This window comes from Crinia signifera, chromosome 1 (assembly GCF_055691185.1).
Source record: "Crinia signifera chromosome 1, ASM5569118v1, whole genome shotgun sequence".
NCBI lineage: Eukaryota > Metazoa > Chordata > Amphibia > Anura > Myobatrachidae > Crinia > Crinia signifera.
The window spans coordinates 216,349,022-216,375,693 of NC_139217.1; the positions used below are offsets into that span (position 1 = coordinate 216,349,022).

The 26,672-nt window shown below is 43.7% G+C and overlaps 1 protein-coding gene and 5 pseudogenes across 3 annotated transcripts in view; 1 reads left to right on the forward strand and 5 right to left on the reverse strand.

The window, feature by feature from the left end:
* The window catches only part of LOC146068787 (protein unc-13 homolog A-like), an 802,795-nt gene that overhangs the window by 141,556 nt on the left and 634,567 nt on the right, over nt 1-26,672 (forward strand). The window lies entirely within an intron of this gene.
* Nucleotides 7,189-7,306, reverse strand: LOC146041180 (5S ribosomal RNA; annotated as a pseudogene).
* LOC146041191 (5S ribosomal RNA) lies at nt 8,556-8,673 on the reverse strand (annotated as a pseudogene).
* LOC146040440 (5S ribosomal RNA) lies at nt 10,381-10,498 on the reverse strand (annotated as a pseudogene).
* Nucleotides 20,165-20,283, reverse strand: LOC146038011 (5S ribosomal RNA; annotated as a pseudogene).
* LOC146035736 (5S ribosomal RNA) lies at nt 20,627-20,745 on the reverse strand (annotated as a pseudogene).

The following is a 26,672-nucleotide window of genomic DNA, read 5'->3' on the forward strand; positions in this document are numbered from 1 at the left end:
AGTAAAGACCACATGGACAAGACAGAGTGTATACAACAAATCTAGTAGAACAGGTTACAGCATGTTTAATAGGAATTTTTTGCCCCGTGTGTGGGTGTGTGATATAGTCACCCACTAACATGGAACGACAAGTAATGCACCCTATGCATCTGAAACACCCAGCCGGGCGAGTCATAAAATGCTTAGGGGCAGATTTTTTGGTAAGACTACTGATATCCAACTTAACCAGTAAATCACCTAGGTTCTTCCCATGTTTGTATGCTGGCATCAGCTGGAGTTTGTTCAAACCTGGGAGATCCTTATCCGTAGTGATTAATGGCTATAATTTTTTAACCCTTTTAGTGACTACAGGGCTTTCATTAGAGAATTGATTAACCCAAGGTAGTTTTTGGGCTGATCTATCTTCCTTTATTGCTGGGTTTAATGCTTGTTCTCTAGGGATGTTAATCACTTTGTTTTTTTACCCTTTCAAGATCTCTGCGTCTATAACCTCGGTGTTCAAATCTCTCTTGCATAAGGTTAAGATATTTCAGAGTTTGGTCTGGGTCACTTGTGATGCGCTTAACCCTTAACATTTGAGAGTAGGGAAGGCCATCACGGAGGGGTAAAGGGTGGCAACTTTCATGTCTGAGTATGGTATTTCTATCTGTTTCCTTGACGTAAAGCATGGTAGTTAGTTTGTTGTTATTCAGTTTTATGCTAACATCTAAGAAGTTAACCATACTATCATCAATGACATATCAGCAATAAAGGAAGATACATCAGCCCAAAAACTACCTTGGGTTAATCAATTCTCTAATGAAAGCCCTGTAGTCACTAAAAGGGTTAAAAAATTGTGGCCATTAATCACTACGGATAAGGATCTCCCAGGTTTGAACAAACTACAGCTGATGCCAGCATACAAACGAGGGATGAACCTAGGTGATTTACTGGTTAAGTTGGATATCAGTAGTCTTACCAAAAAATCTGCCCCTAAGCATTTTATGACTCGCCCGGCTGGGTGTTTCAGATGCATAGGGTGCATTACTTGTCGTTCCATGTTAGTGGGTGACTATATCACACACCCACACACGGGGCGTAAAATTCCTATTAAACATGCTGTAACCTGTTCTACTAGATTTGTTGTATACACTCTGTCTTGTCCATGTGGTCTTTATTACGTGGGCAAGACAGAGTGTCAATTTAAAGAACGAATGGCAAACCACCGGTATGCCATCAGACTGGCATTGAATAGTGGTAGCAGTGAACAACCTGTAGCAAGACACTGTGCCCAAATGGGACACAGTGTCGCTAGTTTAAAATCTAAAATTATTGATCACGTTCCTGCACCCCCTAGAGGAGGTAATAGAGGTAAACTCTTGCTGCAATCGGAGGCGAGGTGGATTTTCACCTTGGATACGATTGCACCAAGAGGACTCAATGAGCAGCATGGGCTGCAAAGCTTTCTTTGAGAATCTCATTGGGACTATTCCTGAAAATTTTCTCATAAATTCCATTAATACTAACCTTATATATTTACATAAATGGTACCACAGGGTGTTACAGGATAGCATATGTTTTATAAATAACTTTGACATTAGTTCGATCGAATTATTTAAATATGCAAGTAATAATGTCATTATGCTGCCTAAACACATTGTATATGTTACTAATTCTGCAGATTGTGGATTAGTGTGTTTTTAATGTGATTTTAATATTTCTTTTCCTGTTGTTTATTTTTTATTTAGTTTCTATGGCAACCACCGGGCGGCCGTACAGCGTAGTCCTGGGAGGCAGAAGGAAAGACAGTGCTGATGTCATCACTGGGCATACAGGAGGCGTCGCACTGGCTGTGACGCAACCCGGAAGCCTGAGTGAGTGACCGGACGGTCCGACTTCGCGCCCAAAGGACGGCGGGGACAGCTGATCCAGGTGAGTATGCAATTATGTGTGGGCGGGGATAATCACGGTTTGGGTATTTTACTGTGCATTGTATGATAGTCTTTGTCATACCCTGAGGACGAGCAGCAGCTCGAAACACTGTGTCGGTTTGTTGACATGCAATAAAAGCATTTGAAAATTTCTATGAAGTCTCAAAGTGCAGCCCTCGCTACAAATCTGTCTGTATTGCTGTATACGCTGGAAGGGCACCAGAGCAAGCTGCAATTTTAACCCTGGGAGTGCCGGATCAACCCGTATCAGCTCCTACTGTATATAATAGCGACCCGCCCCGGCTTCACACGAGAAGCACTAATTATCTATAGCCAGATGACTTCAGATTTTTGTAGTTGGTTGTTAGATTTGGGAATATCTTGTCGACAAAGGCTTGAATATTCAGTTGCATTTTACAGAAGTTCAGCGGTTATGAAATCTCATTCGTGGCGCGATCAATTCATTGCCAACAATGAACGATTAGTTCACTTGTCCGATTTGGGCAAATTTCACCTGATGCCGATGGATCGGGCTAAGAAATCTGCCCAAATAGGAGGTGATTGTTGTCTCCCTTGGGTCCGATGCACACAGGGTCGCATGTGATACATCACATGTTAAAGGACCACATGCAGTGTATCGCATGTGATCGTGCCACCCGGGAAGATCATGGACGGCTCAAGGGGGTCGGATGGCCCATACACTGCTCCAATACATTGCAGTAGTGTGTGCCTTACTGTGAGTATAGTCTGTATTTTTGTATTGGCATGGCTGCTTCTGTGATCTCAGCTGCTGGGAGAGGGCTGCTGGGTCAGAGGTGGAACTAGGGCCAGTGGTCGGGGGCACCAGCCAAATTTTTGCCGGTGATAAAGTACCAGGCATTTTATCATTTCTCCTCCCTTATCACTGCTTCATACATATACCACTGAATCTGTACTAGCATATTGGGATCGGAAGGATCCTGTGATTTGGCCCTAAAATCCCTAGGATTTGAATTAAAGGATTAAAGCTTTCATCACAGGATTCCGGGATAAACCTGTGCATGTGCAATCTAATGCCAGGCAGAGTCTGAGCATCTGCTAAAATGCTGCCCCTGTCCCCATCTGTGCACATTGCGATGTGGTTAGAGGTCACCCTGTGCAGTCTGCCCAATGCACTGATCGCCTTCCATCTGCCGGTTCCTGCTGCTTCCTGCCACCACTGGCCAGCCCCATGTAAGTAACACTGTGGTGTGACTGGTTGGGGGAGGGGGGAGATTTATTGAAATTAATACATAGATACTCAAGCCTGGGTATCCCAGGAATGTCGGGATTGAGCATTTTTCAATGCTGAATCCTAAGATTGAAAAATAGCACTGGGATGGGCCACCCTAATTTTTACACAAAGTGCTACAATGCAGCGACTGCAGACTTTTTCCATGGCAAGTTACTATATACTGTGTTTCATTTACAGACTCGGTCACACAGAAATATACTGTAAAGTCAGGCATGTTTCAAACTATGGCCCTCCAACTGTTGTGAAACTATACGTCCCATCATGCCTTGCCACAGTTTTGAAATTAAAGAATTCTAAAATTATAGCAAGGTATGCTGGGAAGCGTAATTTCACAACACCTGGAGGGCCACAGTTTGGACATGCCTGCTGTAAGTGTTGCAAATTAAATTAATCAGTATGGTCTCTGCGTACTAGTCACATTGCAATGAATAGGCATATTGAGCAAATAAAAAAGACCAAAGCAAGGTGCTGCATGTGGGTGATCGCAGCAGTTTCCACATGACTATTATAATATGGCCGCGTACAGTGCTTTTGCACATGTGCAGAAGCTACTGTCGCAAACACAGAATCACTGTCTGTGGCTATAATATAATAGTATTATGGCCACGCAGAAGCACTGTACGCGGCCATGATATAATAGTATTATGGCCACATTTGAGCCCGAGAAAGGAACAGCACTGCGCGAAAGTAGTCTGATTGCGGAAGCTGCCGCCGCTGCAGCAACGTTATTAAGGGCAATAAATGAGGACACTTCTAGGGAGAACAGAACTTACAAAACATGACTGTCCCCCCTAAAGGCGGATGGTTGGTCACCTTAGTAACATGTGCTGCTGAAGAAAATGGCCGGCGGGGTCTCTGAGTACTGCCAGTGCTGCTGAGAGCCAGAATGTAGTCTACTAAGCTATATCTGCCCCCAAAATGGCATCGCTCTGTATAGACCATGATGCCGACCACTGAGGGAACCTAATTACTGGCTTAATGCTTGGCCTCCCGCTAGTTGGGCGCCAGGCACTATACTCACAAGCTGCCTGTGCTGACAGGATGCGGTCAGGCGAGGGGCCTGCGACGCATGCAGTGGCATCTTGGTTCCCCAAGATGGTGGTCTCATTGCGGAGACCCCTTCACAAATCACAGTAGTAGAGAGCAGATCCCTAATGAATAACAAATGCCTCTCAGGAGGAGACCATAAAAGAGCAACCAGATCCCGAGGACACTAATCTAACACTGGCTTGTAGGAGGGGTAGAGGGGGAGGAGCAGTCACATTGATTAAAATTCTTAAAGTTCCAGCTCCCAGTGACTACCAATCTATACCCCAGTATAATTCCAGTATCACCTGTTGGAGGAAAGAGAAACACATTGTGTATGTAATGACACTGCAGACCACTATACCACTGCTTCTCTGGACCACAGTGGTTGTGACTGTCATGCATAGGTTATCTAAGATTTTCTGGGCCTGCACTGTGGCTGCAATAGAAGGCAGGCATATAATGATATTCAGGCAAGATTTGTTTAGTTTTATTCAAACACAACTATAAATTATACACCTCCTGACGAATTCCATCACGTGATGAAACGCGTTGAGGCTGGGTTGTCTCCATACAACTTCTGTTCGTGCATAGACCTGATTGGTCTCCTGGTCCAAACAAGTGAGGCGCCGACGGCGGGGAACTGAGTCCCCGCTTCTTCCGTCTGAAAGCTGCGTCCGAGGACTGTGATTATTTGGCAAGCTGATTGTTGCATTTTAATATGTATGTGAGCTTTTTTATTATTAGTAAATGACTTTTACATTACCATTGACTCCCTTGTGCTATTCTCTCTCATCTTTGTATATTCCATTGGGACCATTGTGAGCTGTGGTCTGGCTCTGTGAGAGAAAGGGCTGCAGACATACCAATTTGAAGAAGGAAGCACGCTTACTGTTTGAGTGGCTGTGCGCGGTTGGACTTCCAATTATTCACAACTATAAATTGTTTAACTAGAACAAAAACATAAATCAATATCAGCATATTCCATATACCATAAATTCCCCATACAGCTAAAGGTGCTATTTGACACTGCGGGTGACCAATGTATATTAATCAATACTGAAATCTGGGCTTAAGTTTTGTCATGCAAAATCACTGATGAATCCCAAAACTTCACTAACCCAAATAAATAGGATGATTATAAAAATTATTCTTTGGTTAGAATAATTAATATCAGTTTTGTTTTTTACCAAAGAGGTCTTAACTTCAGCCAATGAAAAAGATCTGCATCCAGGTTCTTATCATTATGGGAAAATGTGAGTGGTTGTTGGAATGGTCTACTGTATTTGTAAACCTTATGTTGGTAGCATATGTGACCAATAAAGGACTTTACGCAATGCTTTTAGTACTTGGACACCTCTGCAAAGGACTGTTTCTAAACCTTAAGGACATTTCTGTGTTTTCCAGTTACTACATTCCTAAGGAGTAGGATTCATTTAATAAAAATATATTTTAAAAAAGTGGCTGATTTTATTGTTGGGGCATGGTAAAATAAAGGATTTATGTTACATAAATCTAATGCAACTCTGAATATGGGGTGTGCTACAGATTTATTATTTGAATATGGGGTGTGCTACAGATTTATAATTTATTTATTATTAACAGTTTCTTATATAGCACACACAATTTTACAGAGTATAGTTGAACATTCACATCAGTCCCTGCCCCAGTAGAGCTTACAATCTATATTCCCCTCCACATATACATGCACACAGACAGTCTACGGTTATTTTTTTTTTTTATTGGGAGCCAATTAGCCTACCACTATATTTTTGGATTGTGGGAGGAAACCGGAGCACCTGGAAGAAACCAATGCAAGTAAGGGGAGAATATACAAACTCCGCACAGTTAGGGCAATGGTGGGAATCGAACCCGTGACCTCATTGCTGTGAGGTAGTAATGCTAAGCATTACACCATCTGTAATGCCCCAGAATGAATAATGGCAGAAGTGGGTTTGGCCGCAGCATGGTAAGGCCTAAGTAATCTGTTATTCTATGGATCTTGTTCAACAAAGTCAAATACAGCGTATATTAAAGAGCAAAAATATTTTGATCATGGCCAAACATAAAGGAAGAATTTAATAAATCAGAAATAATTGTAATTCCTTCCACCCCTGCCCCTATTGTAGGGTGGCACAGACTAACCAATTCAGAGTACCGTCATATGGAGTATTCTTTCCACCAGAGTGGTAGATATGGTCTGATATTATTATCCACCACTTCCATGTATCTGGAAAGTGGAAGTGTGGTATAGCTGAAAAATCGTGTGTTGGTAATATAAAAATAGTTAAATGACCTGGTATTTCCAGGTGGTCTCAACTAAAACTTTTAACCAGACACAACACTATTTCACTGCAAAAAGCAGATGGAATTTGGCCTAAGCAGTATGGTAAAGATTAAGATGAGCAATATTGTGTCTATTTGAACTCTTCCACTTCTCTCTACTTGTAATCCAAAGCAAAAATTTCCAATTTCAATAGCTGGGGAAAAAAAGCATTTGCTAGTAATGTCAAAACACCTACAACACCTGGTGTTCCCATGTGGTCTCCCAACCAATTATTAACCAGGCCCAACACTGCTAAGCTGCCAAAAATCAGACGAGATTGTGCCTATCCAGTTTAGTATGGCTGTAGGTGAAGAACAAATCCTTTTTTGCCCTTTTATACCTCTATCTACAAGTAATCTACTAAAAAAGTTTCCAAACTGTGTTGTTGGAGAAAGAAAAATTATGTCTTGGTAATATAAAAAGACCTACAGGACCTGGTATTAGCAGTTGGTCTCCACTAAAACTACTAATCAGGCACAACACTGTTTAGCTGCCAAAAACAGATGGAATTGGGCCTAAGCAGTATGGCAAAGATTTAGATGAGCGATATTGTGTTTATTTGACCTCTTCCACTTCTCTCTACTAGTAATCCAAAGCAAAAATTTCCAATTTGAATAACTGGGGAAAAAAAGCATTTGACATTAATGTCAAAACACCTACAACACTGGTGTTCCCATGTGGTCTCCCATCCATGTACTAATCAGGCCCAACACTGCTTAGCTGCCAAGATGAGACAAGATTGGGCCTATCTAGTGTGGTATGGCTGTAGGTAAAAAAACGATCCTTTTTTGCCCTCTGATACTTCTATCTACAAGCAATCTACTTAAAAAGTTTCCAGTCTCTAGTGTTGGAGAAAAAAAAAATCATGTATTGGTAATATAAAAAGACCTACAGGACCTGGTATTTGCAGGTGGTCTCAACTAAAACTACTAACCAGACACAACACTGCTTAGCTTCCAAAAGCAGATGGAATTTTGCCTAAGCAGTATGGTAAAGATTTAGATGAGCAATATTGTGTCTATTTGACCTCTTCCACTTCTCTCTACTAGTAATCCAAATCAAAAATTTCCAATTTGAATAACTGGGGAAAAAAAGCATTTGCCAGTAATGTCAAAACACCCACCACACTGGTGTTCCCATGTGTTCTCCAATCCAAGTTCTAACCAGGCCCAACATTGCTTAGCTGCCAAGATCAGACAAGATTGGACCTATCCAGTGTGGTATGCCTGTAGGTGAGGAACAAAACCTTTTTTCCCCTCTTATGCTTCTATCTACAAGTAATCTACTAAAAAGGTTCCAATCCCTAGTGTTGGAGAAAAAAAATTGTGTGTTGGTAATATAAAAATAGTTACATGACCTGGTATTTGCAGATGGTCTAAACTAAAACTACTAACCAGACACAACACTGTTTAGCTGCCAAAATGAGATGTAATTGGGCCTAAGCAGTATGGTAAAGATTTAGATGAGCGATATTGTGTCTATTTGACCTCTTCCACTTCTCTCTACTAGTAATCCAAAGCAAAAACTTCCAATTTGAATAGCTGGGGAAAAAAAGCATTTGCCAGTAATGTCAAAACACCTAGTGTTCCCATGTGGTATCCCAACCAAGTAGTAACCAGGCTTAACACTCCTTAGCTGCCAAGATTGGGCCTATCCAGCGTGGTATGGCTGTAGGTGAAGAACAAGTCCTTTTTTGCCCTTTTATACCTCTATCTACAAGTAATCTACTGAAAAAGTTTCCAAACTGTGTTGTTGGAGAAAGAAAAATCATGTGTTGGTAATATAAAAAGACCTACAGGACCTGGTATTAGCAGTTGGTCTCAACTAAAACTACTAACCAGGCACAACACTGTTTACCTGCCAAAAGCAGATGGAATTGGGCCTAAGCAGTATGGTAAAGATTTAGATGAGCGATATTGTGTTTATTTGACCTCTTCCACTTCTCTCTACTAGTAATCCAAAGCAAAAATTTCCAATTTGAATAACTGGGGAAAAAAAGCATTTGACATTAATGTCAAAACACCTACAACACTGGTGTTCCCATGTGGTCTCCCATCCATGTACTAATCAGGCCCAACACTGCTTAGCTGCCAAGATGAGACAAGATTGGGCCTATCTAGTGTGGTATGGCTGTAGGTAAAAAAACGATCCTTTTTTGCCCTCTGATACTTCTATCTACAAGCAATCTACTTAAAAAGTTTCCAGTCTCTAGTGTTGGAGAAAAAAAAAATCATGTATTGGTAATATAAAAAGACCTACAGGACCTGGTATTTGCAGGTGGTCTCAACTAAAACTACTAACCAGACACAACACTGCTTAGCTTCCAAAAGCAGATGGAATTTTGCCTAAGCAGTATGGTAAAGATTTAGATGAGCAATATTGTGTCTATTTGACCTCTTCCACTTCTCTCTACTAGTAATCCAAATCAAAAATTTCCAATTTGAATAACTGGGGAAAAAAAGCATTTGCCAGTAATGTCAAAACACCCACCACACTGGTGTTCCCATGTGTTCTCCAATCCAAGTTCTAACCAGGCCCAACATTGCTTAGCTGCCAAGATCAGACAAGATTGGACCTATCCAGTGTGGTATGCCTGTAGGTGAGGAACAAAACCTTTTTTCCCCTCTTATGCTTCTATCTACAAGTAATCTACTAAAAAGGTTCCAATCCCTAGTGTTGGAGAAAAAAAATTGTGTGTTGGTAATATAAAAATAGTTACATGACCTGGTATTTGCAGATGGTCTAAACTAAAACTACTAACCAGACACAACACTGTTTAGCTGCCAAAATGAGATGTAATTGGGCCTAAGCAGTATGGTAAAGATTTAGATGAGCGATATTGTGTCTATTTGACCTCTTCCACTTCTCTCTACTAGTAATCCAAAGCAAAAACTTCCAATTTGAATAGCTGGGGAAAAAAAGCATTTGCCAGTAATGTCAAAACACCTAGTGTTCCCATGTGGTATCCCAACCAAGTAGTAACCAGGCTTAACACTCCTTAGCTGCCAAGATTGGGCCTATCCAGCGTGGTATGGCTGTAGGTGAAGAACAAGTCCTTTTTTGCCCTTTTATACCTCTATCTACAAGTAATCTACTGAAAAAGTTTCCAAACTGTGTTGTTGGAGAAAGAAAAATCATGTGTTGGTAATATAAAAAGACCTACAGGACCTGGTATTAGCAGTTGGTCTCAACTAAAACTACTAACCAGGCACAACACTGTTTACCTGCCAAAAGCAGATGGAATTGGGCCTAAGCAGTATGGTAAAGATTTAGATGAGCGATATTGTGTCTATTTGACCTCTTCCACTTCTCTCTACTAGTAATCCAAAGCAAAAATTTCCACTTTGAATAACGGGGAAAAAAGCATTTGCCAGTAATGTCAGAACACCTGCAACACCTGGTGTTCCCATGTGGTCTCCCATCCAAGCCTTAACCAAGACCAACACTGCTTAGCTGCCAAGACCAGACTAGATTGGGCCTATCCACTGTAGTATGGCTGTAGGTGAAGAACACATTATTTTTGCCCTCTTATACTTCTATCTACAAGTAATCTACTGAAAAAGTTTTCAATCTCTATTGTTGGAGAAAAAAATCATGTGTTGGTAATATAAAAAGACATGCAGGATCTGGAATTTGCAGGTGGTCTCAACTGAAACTACTAACCAGACCCAACACTGCTTAGCTTCCAAAAGCAGATGGAATATGGCCTAAGCAGTATGGTAAAGATTTAGATGAGCAATATTGTGTCTATTTGACCTCTTCAACTTCTCTCTACTAGTAATCCAAAGCAAAAATTTACAATTTGAATAACTGGGGAAAAAAAGCATTTGCCATTAATGTCAAAACACTTACAACACTGGTGTTCCCATGTGATCTCCCATCCATGTACTAACCAGGCCCAACACTGCTTAGCTGCCAAGATCAGACAAGATTGGGCCTATCTAGTGTGGTATGGCTGTAGGTAAGAAACATATCCTTTTTTGCCCTCTTATACTTCTATCTACAAGCAATCTACTGAAAAAGTTTCCAATCTCTAGTGTTGGAGAAAAAAAAATCATGTATTGGTAATATAAAAAGACCTACAGGACCTGGTATTTGCAGGTGGTCTCAACTAAAACTTTTAACCAGACACAACACTATTTAGCTGCCAAAAGCAGATGGAATTTGGCCTAAGCAGTATGGTAAAGATTTAGATGAGCAATATTGTGTCTATTTGACCTCTTCCACTTCTCTCTACTAGTAATCCAAAGCAAAAATTTCCAATTTGAATAGCTGGGGAAAAAAAGCATTTGCCAGTAATGTCAAAACACCTAGTGTTCCCATGTGGTCTCCCAACCAAGTAGTAACCAGGCCCAACACTCCTTAGCTGCCAAGATCAGGCCTATCCAGTGTGGTATGGTAATCTACTATAAAAGTTTCCAAACTGTGTTGTTGGAGAAAGAAAAATCACGTGTTGGTAATATAAAAAGACCTACAGGACCTGGTATTAGCAGTTGGTCTCAACTAAAACTACTAACCAGGCACAACACTGTTTAGCTGCCAAAAGCAGTTGGAATTGGGCCTAAGCAGTGTGGTAAAGATTCAGATGAGGGATATTGTGTCTATTTAACCTCTTCCACTTCTCTGTACTAGTAATTTAAAGCATAAATTTCCATTATGAATAGCTGGGGAAAAAAAGGATTTGCCAGTAATGTCAAAACACCTACAACATACAATGTTCCCAACACAGGCCCAACACTGCTTAGCTGCCAAAATCAGACGAGATTGGGCCTATCCAGTATGGTATGGCAGTAAGTAAAGAACAATTCCTTTTTTGTCCTCTTATACTTTTATCTACAAGCAATCTACTGAAAAAGTTTCCAATCTCTATTGTTGGGGAAAAAAATCATGTGTCGTAATATAAAAAAACCTAGAGGACCTTGTATTAGCAGGTGGTCTCAACTAAAACTACTAACCAGGCCCAACACTGCTTAGCTACCAAGATTCAGACAAGATTGGGCCTATCCAGTGTGGTATGGCTGTAGGTAAAGAACAAATCCTTTTTTGCCCTCTTATACTTCAAACTACAAGTAATCTACTGAAAAAGTTTCCAATCTCTAGTGTTGGAGAAAAAAAATTGTGTGTTGGTAATATAAAAATAGTTAAATGACCTGGTATTTCCAGGTGGTCTCAACTAAAACTTTTAACCAGACACAACACTATTTAACTGCAAAAAGCAGATGGAATTTGGCCTAAGCAGTATGGTAAAGATTTAGATGAGCAATATTGTGTCTATTTGAACTCTTCCACTTCTCTCTACTTGTAATCCAAAGCAAAAATTTCCAATTTCAATAGCTGGGGGAAAAAAACATTTGCCAGTAATGTCAAAACACCTACAACACCTGGTGTTCCCATGTGGTCTCCGAACCAATTATTAACCAGGCCCAACACTGCTAAGCTGCCAAAAATCAGACGAGATTGTGCCTATCCAGTTTAGTATGGCTGTAGGTGAAGAACAAATCCTTATTTTTTTTATTTTATTGGGAGCCAATTAGCCTACCACTATATTTTTGGATTGTGGGAGGAAACCGGAGGACCTGGAAGAAACCAATGCAAGTAAGGGGAGAATATACAAACTCCGCACAGTTAGGGCAATGGTGGGAATCGAACCCGTGACCTCATTGCTGTGAGGTAGTAATGCTAAGCATTACACCATCTGTAATGCCCCAGAATGAATAATGGCAGAAGTGGGTTTGGCCGCAGCATGGTAAGGCCTAAGTAATCTGTTATTCTATGGATCTTGTTCAACAAAGTCAAATACAGCGTATATTAAAGAGCAAAAATATGTTTGATCATGGCCAAACATAAAGGAAGAATTTAATAAATCAGAAATAATTGTAATTCCTTCCACCCCTGCCTCTAATGTAGGGTGGCACAGACTAACCAATTCAGAGTACCGTCATATGGAGTATTCTTTCCACCAGAGTGGTAGATATGGTCTGATATTATTATCCACCACTTCCATGTATCTGGGAAGTGGAAGCAGGGGCTGGCTGGCAATTTTTAGCCTGGGGGGCAAGTCAAGAGCACCGGCCCATATGTATTAATAAAAAAAAAAAAAAAAAGACACCAAAGGCTGCTCCCCTGTATAATATCAGGACACCACAGGCTACTCCCCCTGTCTTATAATAATAATTGGACCCCACAGGCTGCTCCCCCTGTAGAATAACAGAAACCCACAGGCTGCTCCCCCTGTATAATAAAAGTATACTACAGGCTGCTCCCCCTGTATAATAACAGGACTCCACAGGCTGCACCTCTGCATGATAATAATAATAATAATAATAATAACAACTGGACCCCAGAGCTGCTCTCCCTGTATAACAGGGGCTGGCTGGCAATTTTTAGCCTGGGGGGCAAGTCAAGAGCACCGGCCCATATGTATTAATAAAAAAAAAAAAGACACCAAAGGCTGCTCCCCTGTATAATATCAGGACACCATAGGCTGCTCCTCCTGTATAATAACAGAACCCCACAGGCTGCTCCCCCTGCATAATAATAATAACTGGACCCTAGAGGCTGCTCTCCCTGTATACCAGGACACTACAGGCTGCTCCCCCTGTATAATAACAGGACCCCAGAGGCTGCTCCCCCTGCATAATAATAACTGGACCCCAGAGGCTGCTCCCCTGTATAATAACAGGACCCCACAGGCTGCTCCCACTGTATAAAAGGACCCTACATACTGCTCCCCCTGTATAACAGGACCACACAGGCTGCTCCCCCTGTATAATAACGAGGCCCCACAGGCTACTCCCCCCTGTGTAATAAAATTACACCACAGGCTGCCCCCTATATAAAAGACACAACAGGCTACTCCCCTTGTATAATAGGACCCCACAGACTGCTCCACCTGTATACCAGGACTCGACAGGCTCCTCCCCCATGTATAATAATCGGACATTACAGGCTGCTCTCCCTGTGTAATAATGGGACCCCACAGGCTGCTCCCCCTGCATAACAGGACTCGACAGGCTCCTCCCCCATGTATAATAATGGGACATTACAGGCTGCTCTCCCTGTGTAATAATGGGACCCCACAGGCTGCTCCCCCTGCATAACAGGACTCGACAGGCTCCTCCCCCATGTATAATAATGGGACAATACAGGCTGCTCTCCCTGTGTAATAACAGGACCCACAGGCTGCTCCCTACTCCCTCTTACCTGATCTTGACATCGGAGTCGGACACCTACTGTAGGCGGGCTGCAGCGCAGGCTGGAACTGTTCAATTGAAGTAAGCTGGAACGCAGAGAGCGGCGCGCACAGCCCCATTGGTCTCCATAAACATGGCCCCCGACCTCCTGCTCTGAGGACATGTCTAGTGCAGAAGGCCGGCGGCCACATTTATGGAGACCAGTCCGAAACTGGTCAGCACTTAGCCGTGGCTGCAGCAGCAGCCACCGAACCAGGCGGCCCGCATACAATTCGTTTGAGCAGCCCGGGGGGCACATGGCATCCTGCCCCCCGGCCCAGCCCGCCCCTGAGTTGAAGTGTGGTATAGCTGTAGGCGAAGAGCGATTCCTTTTTTACTCTCTTATACTGCTATCTACAAGCAATCTACTGAAAAAGTTTTCAATCTCTATTGATGGAGAAAAAAAACCCCATGTGTTGGTAATATAAAAAGACCTACAGGACCTGGTAAAAGCAAGTGGTCTCAACTAAAACTACTAACCAGGCACAACACTGTTTAGCTGCCAAAAGCAGATGGGATTGGGCCTAAGCAGTGTGGGAAAGATTTAGATGAGGGATATTGTACCTATTTGACCTGCTCCACTTCTCTCTAATAGGAATCCAAAGCAAAAATTTCCAATTTGAATAACTGGGGAAAAGCATTTGCCAGTAATGTCAAAACACCTACAACACTGGTGATCCCATGTGATCTCCCATCCATTTACTAACCAGGCCCAACAATGCTTAGCTGCCAAGATCAGACGAGATTGTGCCTATCTAGTCTGCTATGGCTGTAGGAAAAAAAACAGATCCTTTTTTGCCGTCTTATACTTCTATCTACAAGCAATCTACTGAAAAAGTTTCCAATCTCTAGTGTTGGAGAAAAAAAGTCATGTGTTGGTAATATAAAAAGACCTACAGCACCTGGTATTTGCAGGTGGTCTCAACTAAAACTACTAACCAGACACAACACTGTTTTGCTGCCAAAAGCAGATGGAATTGGGCCTAAGCAGTATGGCAAAGATTTAGATGAGCGATATTGTGTCTATTTGATCTCTTCCACTTCTCTCTTCTAGTAATCCAAAGCAAAAATTTCCACTTTGAATAACTGGGGAAAAAAAGAAAAGGGGATTTTTGTAAGAATTTACCGTTCAAACCCCTTTCTCTGAGTCCAGTCCGGTGACACAGCTAACCTTGGGATGTAGGAGGGTCCGCAGGAGCCAGGCACCTATGCTGAAAGTTTTGGGGAGCAGGCTCCTCCCCTTCTGCATCCCACAATGCTTCAGTTCAATTTCAAGAGCACACTAGGATACAAAACTCAGAACAATGCCTGAACATCATATATGCATATCCCTAAACCATAAAATGATAAAACATGAACGGTATAACTTAATTTCATAAACCATAACATGATAAAACATGAACAATATAACTTAATTTTATAAACCATAACATACTAAAACATGAACAGTATAACTTACTGAGCGTAAGGGGAGGGATCGCTGTGTCACCGGACTGGACTCAGAGAAAGGGGTTCGAACGGTAAGTTCTTAAAAAAATCCCCTTTTCTCTTTCATCCAGTCCGGTGACACAGCTAACCTTGGGACGTTCACGCGCCGGTACTATGGGAGGGTACGCTCAGATCGCTAGTTCTCATCACTGCACGTCCAAATGAAGTGTCCTCCAACGCGAACTCATGAAACCTGTAAAATTTGGTAAAGGTGTGAACAGAGGACCAGGTGGCCGCCCCACACATGCTCCGCTGTAGCCCCATGGTGCACGGTCCACGAGGAAGCGACTGACCTGGTGGTATGGGCATTTATCCATAAAGGAACCGGTCTACCTACCTTACAGTAGACAAAGGCAATAGTAGACCTCAATCAACGAGCAATGGTCTGCTTTGAAGCAGGCCACCCAAACGCATGTACGTCATACAATACCAAAAGCAAATCAGATTTGCGAATGACCTTTACCCTCTTTACGTAAATTCGCAAGGCGCGAACTACGTCCAAACTCTTCCATTTGTCCCAATGACCTGAAAACACCGGAAGAACAATGTCTTGGTTAAAACAAAAGACAGTGTAGAAAAGTAGGCACTGTTCGAAGTACAGCCCTATCATCATAAAATAACAAAAACGGTGACTTGCAGGACAAGGCACCCAACTCTCAAACACGCCTTGCTGAAGCCATGCCCAACAAAAAAGTCAGTTTCCAAGAAACATACCTAAGATCAGCTGATCTTAAAGGCTCAAAGCGGGATTTTGCAAACAGACAGAACTAGATACAAATCCCACGGATCCACAGTTTGCCTGTATGAAGATTTAAGTCTTGTCACTCCTTGCAAAATGGTCTGAACCTCGGGAAATAGATTTTGAAAGAAAAACGATAATGCAGGCAAATGCATTTTCACAGACTGTAGACTAAGACCTGCCGAAAAAAAAACACCCTGCAAAAACTCCAAAAGTCTTGAAAACTTTGAACCTTGACGTGCAAACTCACTGACGTTCACACCTCCTGATGTAAATCTTCCAGACCCTATGGTAGTTACCTGCTGATACAGGCTTACGAGCATAGTCCTGAGCATGGTCTGTATAACTGCATCCGAAAACCCCTTCTTTATTAGTAAGACGGTTTCATAAGCCACGCCATCAAATTGAGACGAGCTAAGTCCAGGTGTAGAAAACAACCCTGCTTTAAGCAAATCCGGCCACAGAGGAAGACGACAAGGGTCCGTCGGCAACCACAGTATGTCTGAATCCACGACCTCCTGGGCCTGTAATTAGAATGGCTTGCACTCCCTGGCCCTTCAGGCGTTTCAATACCTTCGGTATCATTGGAAACGGTGGGAAAAAGTAGACCAGCTTAAAATGCCAAAGAATTGTCAAAGCATCTACTGCAAAAGCTGTCGGGTCCCTTGACCCGGAGCAAAACCTCAGTACCTGACAGCTGCTGCTTGATGCCATTAGGTCTATCTCTAGAAGACCCCAGCGGTCCACAATCTCATGGAACACTTCCTAATGAAGTGTCCATTTTCCCTCCAGCAGATTTTCTCTGCTGAGGAAATCCGCTTCCACATTCCGGACCCCCGGAATGAACACAGCTGATAATACTGGAATATTGGTTTCTGCCCAGGTAAAGATCCACAATACCTCCTTCATTGCCGTCTTGCTGCGAGTGCCTGCCCTGGTGATTCAGGTAAGCCACTGTTGTGGTCATGTCTGACTGTATTCGTAGCAGTGATCCCTTCAGGATCCATACCGCCCGAAGTTCAAAGATATTGATCGGGAGACTGGATTCTTCCGTGGACCAGGGACCCTGCACCCGTAGGTGAAGGGCTACTGCTCCCCAACCCCGGAGACTGGCGTCTGTTGTTATTACCAGCCAGACCCAGGAGCAAAGGGAACTTCCCAACTGCAAGGTCTCTATATCTGTCCACTAGTTCAGGGACTCTCTCGACCCCTGAAACAGAAGCAGATTCTCCTGCCTCATGGTCTTTGCATTCCCTGACCAACATGACAGGATGTTCCACTGATACATTCTCGAGTGGAATATGGCAAACTGAAGAGTCTCGAACGTTGCCACCAATTTCTCAAGCAACCATACTCCCTGCCACACCATCGGTGCAGGACCTTGTGTAATGGCTAACCCCATTTGACAACTTGCCGTTGCCATGGATTCTGGTAGAATCACCCTGTGAAGGAGCATGTCCAATATCACCCCCAGAAACTGCAGTTTCTGAGTGGATGCTAACAGAGACTTGGGAAGATTTAGCCCCCACCCCTGAACTCATAAGAATTGAGTTGCGATGCTCAGATGTGTCTGAAGCTTCTCTGACAACTCCGCCAGGTGGTCAAGATAAGGAATACTTGTTATTCCTTTCAGTCTGAGGACTGCAGCCATACTCTCTGTGCCGTTGTCCAACCAAACAGCAGAGGTGGAAAATGCCAATGGTTCTCTCCTATTGCAAATTGGAGTCAGGACTGATGTTCCCTGTAAATGGACACATGGATATGCGCATCCTGAATATCCACAGATGCCAGAAACTCTCCCGGCTCTATGCTTAGGATTGTTGAGCGCACTGACACCATGCAAAACTATCCACCCATAGGTGAAGATTAAAAGATTTCAAATTTAGAATAGGTCTGAAATACCCGTCTAGTCTAGGAACTAAGAAAAAGGATTGAATAAAGCCTTTCTTTCTTTCCTCCTGAGGTACCAGGACCACTACCCCCTTTTCTTTGAGAGACAAAGCTGCCCCCAGAAGCGCAGATCTCAGAGACGCGGTTCTTGGTAATGGGGTAGATAGAAATCTCTTTGAAGGGACTCCCCTAAGATGTATCCGGTAACCTTCGGAAACAATGGAATAAACCCGAGGATCCCTGGTGGACTCTTTCCACCTGTCCCGAAACAGCAGGAGGCGATCACCCCCCTGAGCCCAGAAGGGGAGCCTCTGCCTCGTCATGCAGAGGACTTATCAACCCCATTGCTGTGTGTTTCTTTGCAAAGGCCCCAAACCACGATTTGGAAGTCCTTCCTCTACCTGCCTGGAATCTGCCTTGCCCTGCCTGTCCTCTGTTGGAAGCTCTGCCCCGAAAGGAGGAACGAAAGGACGGATTAAAAATGCCAAACTTAAACGGTAAAGTCTCAAGAGACTGTTTTGGATTCACTATCTGCTTCTCAAGCCATAAAGCTCTTCTGGCTGTAACAGAGGTTGGGGATACCTTAGACGCCATTGTAGAGCCATCCTCACTAGCCTCACAAATGTACTCTGCAGCACATCTCAACTTTTCAGCCAATATAACGGCTTCTGAATAGGCTGGAGATGACCGCTCAAGTCCTCTGCCCACTTAATCATTGCTTTTGCAACCCAGGCAGAAGCAATAATGGAAACGCAGTGTAAAACCCACACCTTCAAAGATTGCTTTAAGGCAACCTTCTACTTTTTTACCACTGGATCCTTAAAGACTGCACCCCCTTGCACTAGCAAGCCTGTAGACTTAGTTAATCTGGTCACGGATGCATCAACCAATGGAACATTTTCCCATAACCTCACATGGATCTAAGGCATGGGATACATATTGGCATATTTCCTAGCCATTAAAAACCTCTTATCAGGGTTTTTCCATGCTTCCCCTCGCAAGGAAGTCAGTCCTTCATCAGAAGGAAAACAAACAGGGTCCCGCGACTTTTTTTAAATACACAGTGCGCAGGGACTTCTCTTCATGAGAAAGATTTAATATCTGCCTCACGGCCACAATTAAATCCTCAATACCAGGGACTGAAGAGGGAGTCTGGGCAGGAAAACCTATTAAGGAATCCTTTTGCCTGGTCAAATCCTCTGTTAGGGCATTAAAAGACCTCCCTAAAGCAGCAGCCCATGATGGTACAGCTTGCTCAGACCCAGGGACCTGCAACTCACTGGACTCAGCGTCACCTGAAGGGCACAATTCCCCCTGGTCCCCTTGTTCACATGTTAAATTGCCTCCGCATAATTTGCAGCAAATAACCCTGTCCAGCGCTCCCTCCTCCAACCCAACAGAAATGCTTTTTTACCCTTTAGCCATGTTATAAAAACACAATACAAAATGTCAGGTAGAACACAGAATAATGCACCAGAGTACTTATCTGTGTAGTTCTGTTGTCAGCGATCTGTGAGGGTAGCGCTTTGTAGGAGAGACAGATATCTGTGTCCAGAATCCACCTCATTTCAGCTCCGCAGCATGGAGAGAAATGGCGCCAGTGCACAGAGCAGGAAGAGACCAAGTCTCTGCTTCAGCGGGGAAGGAAGCCATTTTGGCACCTAAACCCCCTTTAGCCGCTCCCGCAAGTGCCTCTCCTTACCTCCAGTAACTCCCTTCACTGGGACCACTCGGAGTTGTCCAGAAACGCTGGACTCCTGTAAAAGACTTCACCTCCCCTAAGGGATTTCTGTCTTTAAGCTCAAACCAAGATGGCGGGCACCATCACGGAGGGTCTGTCCCCCAAGATCCCCTTCTAGGCAAGGAGCCAGTTAGGACACCTCCGGAGCCCAGGAAACCTCTTTTAAGCAGAGGCAAGCGCTGTGTAGAGGGAGCAGCAGCTTCCCTCTGCACACAGAGAGCTGACAGCCTCTGCTGCGCTCTCAGTGTGTGTGAACTTCATTATGAAGTAACACACTGGAAAACCTGCTCTAACTCTAAAGTTACTAAAATAATAAAAAACACAAGCTAATGCAGTTGCAGCGCAGCTGCTCAGCATAGCACCCACTCCTGTGGGCACCTAAAACAAATTGAAGCATTGTGGGATGCAGAAGGGGAGGAGCCTGCTCCCAAAGACTTTTAGCATAGGTGCCTGGCTCCTGCGGACCCTCCTACATCCCAAGGTTAGCTGTGTCACCGAACTGGACGAAAGAGAAAAAGCATTTTCCAGTAATGTCAAAACACCTACAACACCTGGTGTTCCCATGTGGTCTCCCATCCAAGCATTAACCAAGACCAACACTGCTTAGCTGCCAAGATCAGACGAGATTGGGCCTATCCAGTGTAGTATGGCTGTAGGTGGAGAACACTTTCTTTTTTGCCCTCTTATACTTCTACAGTATCTACAAGTAATCTACTGAAAAAGTTTGCAATCTCTAATGTTGGCGAAAAAAATCATGTGTTGGTAATATAAAAAGACTTACAGGACCTGGTATTTGCAGGTGGTCTCAACTGAAACTACAAAGACATAACACTGTTTAGCTACCAAAAGCAGATGGAACTGGGCCTAAGCAGTGTGGTAAAGATTTAGATGAGCAATATTGTGTCTATTTGACCTCTTCCACTTCTCTCTACTATTAATCCAAAGCAACAATTTCCAATTTGAATAGCTGGGGAAAAAGACATTTGCCAGTAATGTCAAAATACCTACAACACCTGGTGTTCCCATGTGGTCTCCTATCCAAGTAGTAACCAGGCCCAACACTGCTTAGCTGCCAAGATCAGATGAGATTGGGCCTACCCAGTGTGGTATGGTTGTAGGTGAAGAACAAATCCTTTTTTGCCCTCTTATACTTCTATCTACAGGTAATCTACTGAAAAAGTTTCCAATCTCTATTGTTGGAGAAAAAAAATCATGTGTTGGTGATATAAAAAGACATGCAGGACCTGGAATTTGCAGGTGGTCTCAACTGAAACTAATAACCAGACACAACACTGTTTAGCTGCCAAAAGCAGATGGAATTGGGCTTAAGCAGTATGGTGAAGATTTAGATGAGCGATATTGTGTCTATATGACCTCTTCCACTTCTCTCTACTAGTAATCCAAAGCAAAAATTTTCACTTTGAATAACTGGGGAAAAAAAAGAAAAAGCATTTTCCAGTAATGTCAAAACACCTAAAACACCTGGTCCCATGTGGTCTCCCATCCCACTAACCAAGACCAACACTGCTAAGCTGCCAAGACCAGACAAGATTGTGCCTATCCAGTGTAGTATGGCTGTAGGTGAAGAACACATTCTTTTTTGCCCTCTTATACTTCTATCTACAAGTAATCTACTGAAAAACTTTCCAATCTCTAGTGTTGGAGAAAAAAAATCATGCGTTGGTAATATAGGACCTACAGGACCTGGTATTTGCAGGTGGTCTCAACTAAAACTACTAACCAGAGACAACACTGTTTATCTACAAAAGCAAATGGAATTGGGCCTAAGCAGTGTGGTAAAGATTTATATGAGGGATTTTGGGTGACATTCTATGCTCTGCGATTTCCGTTTTTTGGCGTTATTTAGACCACAAAATGGCGATATCGCATTTTTCATTGAAATCGCCAATTTAATGTGATGCGTTAAGGGACAGAAATCGCATATTATGTGCGTTAAGGTATGCGGATAAAAAGCGCGAGATTAATTCGCACTTTTATCGCATCCAGATGTTTTCCAATACAAAAGTATACAACCGCTTATTTAATGCTATGCGCATTCGCAATTCGCACTTTTTAGGTGTCTAATTATCGCACTTATTTCAGACCTGGTTCTGTTTGGCGATTTTGCACAGAACTCATTTTGGTCAAGTGCACACATGGTTAATTTCAACACAGGTGCCCTCATTATCACTCACAAACACCCCTACATAAACCCCAACATCAGTAAGGACACCTGTGAGGGTTTAAATCATGTACATTTTGATGACTATTTTCAAGTTGCTTATCTGTGATGTGTCCCATTTGGAGGAGCTACGCAGGAGGGAGGAAGCTGGGCAACAGATCCTGGTAGCCCCCCCCACTACTGGGTACCCCACGTATGTATGGTGCTCGCCTGTACCTGGACTACCTGTCGGATCAACAGGTTGTGGGGATGGTTACGCTGAACCCCATTACCCTGTTGGAGTTATATGAGCAGGTGAGAGATGAATTGTACCATTTTGTGGGAGACAACTATGCAGTGTCTGCCCAGCACAAATTAATGTGTGGCCTCTGCTATTTGTCCACAGCCTCCACTCAGTGTGTGACCTCATGGGCCTTGGTGGTATCACAGGCCACTTTGTCTAAGCATTTAACTCAACTGTTACTTGCTATAAAGAAGTTGTTGCGGACATACATCAGCAGCCGTTACTTTTCTGCTAAGCACATGTGCCCTGTACTCCAAAATGTACCAGTGTTGTAAGTGTACTCATTAACAAATTATTGACCAATACCATCTGTTTCCACCCACATTTAACCTAACACGCAGTCCCCAACGGATGCACATGGTGGTGCTGACCTATCCCTTGCTGCTATCTAGCTTCTAAGTACTCTTGATACATGTATGAATGAAGTTTGCAGTCAAACATGGCTCACTGGTGTTGTGGAACTACATGTGCCAGCATGCCCAGACACACTACAACCATTACAGTCCAAACCATGAGTGTCAGAGCCTGCTGGAATATGTAGATCCGCAACCTTTGCCAGCCAAGGAGTTATACCACACTACTTTAGTGCAATCCCATAGTCATATACCATTACAATATGTTATAATTCACACATGAATTTATATTGAGAAAAAGACACAAACACAATGGTATGCGGTTAGCAATTTTTACTTATGTTTTTTTTTGTGAAGCATTCTGCATTTTGACATGTGGTAAATAACAACTGTGGGGCCATGTAAAAAGATGTTTGCCATTAAAGTAACTAAACACACAGATATAGCAGCTACCTTCTCCCAGCATCAGGTAGCCCTACACCACTTCTAGACCCTGCACTAAGCCCACCACGGGTCCTCACACTACGACGGGGTGGGGAAGTGGGGGAGCCACTTATTGGGGTGCTGGATACACTGCTGAGGGTTGATGCAGTGCCACCTCCCACATTGCCTTCCTGCTGCTGTATTTGTGCCTGCATAGCTAGTAAGGCATTGGTCTGCGCTGTGCATGTTTGGGTTAGTGCTGTGAGACTTTGCGCCAGGCTTCCAATATGCCTATTCTGCTCCCTTATTGCAGCAGTTAGTTCTGCAAAACGGGTGTCAATACTGTTGGCAATGCGCACATGAGTGCCTACACCTACCCGTACACTACGTGCAATTTTGCGTAACTGAAGGAAGGTGTCACGCATGTACCCCTGTATATTACCTATTTGGAGGCTTTGGGAGGCCATGAATTCTAACTGTTTGTCCTTGAAATTAACCAAGGAGTTAGCTACTTGGGAAGCAGTAGCTGCTGTATGGGGTGGGTGGGTGGTTGGGGGTGGGTTGGGAGACACCCCACTTGGGGGAAGATCACTCTGTGACGAGGTCTGCATTTCTTCCTCTGCCGCAAAGGTGTCGACCGGATCAAGAATGATGTCCATTTCGTCTAGCACCAGTATTGAAGAATCTGTTGTGTTGCTCCCTAGTTGTATAGCACCTGTGGATACAGATGAAGAGGTAAGTAATGATGCATATATAGGCCACACTGTCGTCTACACTGTTTTACATAGGGCTATAGATGGCTGACGCACATACCTGGGGGTGTTATGAACTTACACATGTACCCCGATACAGCATGCAACATTGACATTAATAATATATGACATGCCTAGCTCACATTACATTCATTTCTGTTGCAATGTAGCAGCAGGAGCTGAATGTAGTGTGAGATATTGTTGATGTGACATGAGTGTGTGTACTGTATGTGTAATGGGGTGTGGTTTGTTCATTTACCTGCTTCTGCAGATTCAGTAGCAACGGGCCTTCTTTTCTTGGATGCGTGAGCACTTCGGGACGGACAATCTGATGGACAGGCATTATGGACCTTGCTATGGCTAAGCATTTTCAGAAAACATGCATTGAATTAACAATAATGGACAATACCCAATGGATAAGGACTGCATTATATCTTGACCACCTTTTTTTTTGGTTTATAGGCAAATATTGTATTTAAAGCTTAGTAGTAAACTAGTGTACACATGACAACTATTGGTTAATCGGTGGTATGTAGGCATGGCAGCTAAACCACCAGTACACCTCAGGGTTTTTGTACACATACATGTTAGTCTGCTAGAAAGAATGGTACACTGTTAATCAATATGAGTAGTTGTGGAACTACAGGGCCCAGCATTATCAGCAATTTCAAAGTAGGAGCAGCCATTTTCTTGTGCATGACCTTGCTGGGCTATGTAGTTCCACAGCAGCACTTTACAAAGCATAACAATACAAGTGCACATTACAGGTATAATACATTGGCATGTATGTTAAAGTTTGCATGGGGTCACACTTACCAGCTCTCGGTGGCGTTTGTGGCCTATCGGAATCCGCCACATGCATGCCAGGCAGGACCTCAGGGGGGATGATGCGCTTCAGCTTCACCTCATACGCATTGTAGCTGACAGTGGTGGGGCTTCCTCCTCCAGTCCTGGTGGCCTCCTCCATCTCCAGGGCCATTTTATGTTTCAACTGGCGTTTGATCTCGTTAAACCGCTTTTTTACATTGCGGACCAGGCGCTTGTGATGACTCACAGCGTTCACCGCCTGGGTGATGTCCTTCCATATAGCCCTTTTGCGCTGTGCAGTGGTCTTGTAGTTGGTTTTTCCTAGCAAACGCTCAAACACTGGCATGATAGCCCGGACAAGTGCCACATTTTCTTCATAAGAAAATCTCACCATCCGGCCACTTTTGGTGCGACCAGCTACCACCTCCTCCTCCTCATTTTCACCACCAGCCATGTCGCCCTCCTCCTCCATGCCAGTGTCTTCCTCCTCCTCACCAGCATCTTCCTCCACCTCTGACATGTGGCCCTCCTGCAGCTGGTGTGGGGTATGGTCTAGGGCTTGGCTGTAGGATGGGGATGCCAGCGGATCCTCAACCTCCTCCTGCTGGGGCTGGACGGCCAGGGTCTGGGCTGAGGCTGGCCTTGCTGTGGCCATGCTGCCTGCCACACTGCTGCCTCTCACACTTGACTGGCTGCTGCCACTGCTCCCTCTGCCACTGCTCCCTCTGCCACTGCTTCCTCTGCCACTGCTCGCTCTGCCACTCATCACTCTGCCACTGCTCCCTCTGCCACTTCTCACTCTGCCACCAACACCTCTTCCTGAACTCACACTTCCACTGCTCCTCTCCATGCTCCTTACTTCCTATCAAAGAGTGAAATGGCGCCAATGGCCCTTTATATAGGGGGTGTGATGCATAATGGAGGGGACACAGGTGGGCCAATAGGTTGTGGGGTTCTTAGTGATGCGGAGACAGTTTTGTAAATCGCACTCCGGTTGGTCCAAAACTCGCACATGACCGGCGGAAGAAATCGCACTTTTTTGTTACTAAAAATCGCACTTTTTTGTTACTAAAAATCGCACTTTTTTGTTACTAAAAATCGCACCACTTCGCTGCAAATTGCTTCTCTTCGCAATTTTCAGCCTCCAATGCGCATCACATTAAATAATCGAATTTTGACTGAAAAGTGCGATTTAGAAAAAGGCGATTTGCGGCGATGTGGTGCGCGAATAAAACATGCGCATTTAGCGCAAAGCATAGAATGTCACCCATTGTGTCTATTTGACCTCTTCCACTTCTCTCTACTATTAATCCAAAACAAAAATGTCCAATTTGAATAGCTGGGGAAAAAAAGCATTTTCCAGTAATGTTAAAACAACTACAACACCTGGGGCGAAATGTAATAGGGTGCGTTTTTTTTCGTCAGAAAAAATCATACCAAATCGCACCTTTAAAAAATCGAGCTTTTTGCCGCGAATTCGCATATGTAATGAGATGTGAATTTGCAGTAAAAAAGTGCGATATGGTGCGTTTTCGGGCGAATTTTAGTCATGTAAATGTGCACATTTTCAAACATGCGATTTTGTTTAAAAAAAAAAAAAAAATGGCGTGGGGTCCCCCCTCCTGAGCATAACCAGCCCCGGGATGAAAGAGCCGGTCCTGGTTTCATAAAATCACAGAAACAAGCAAGTTGGGGTTCTGTGTATTTTATACAACCAGCACCAGCTGACTTTCTCAGCTCCTGATTGGCCGCCTAGCGGCCATTAGAATCATTCTATGCAGAGGCGCGGAAGATGAAACATCTCTGCGCCTCTGACAGTCCGATATGGGGAGCCGATGGAGATGCCGGCGTGTCACAGAAGGTGACAGAAGTCCAGGACTACGTCGGATCACCTGGGTGAGTAGGATTTCCTTCCACAGGTCCCCCATGGATTTCTTCGGACCCCGGACCGGACGACGACACGGACATCGACATGGAGAAGAATGCCGACATAGATCCGGACCAGGACAAGGCACCGGATCAAGACCCTGGGACCTACCTACGGCCTCAATATAGGTAAGTATCAGTATGTATGGGCTTTGTATGTATTAAAGGTTTATTTTAAATGGATGTCAGTGTGTTTATTTAACTATTTCTTTTACTGTGGAACTACAAGTGCCAGCGGGCCCTTTAATGCCCCGCATGCTGGGACTTGTGGTTCTCCAAGTCCCAGCATGCCGGTGAGGCTTGTTGGAACTCATTGTTCCA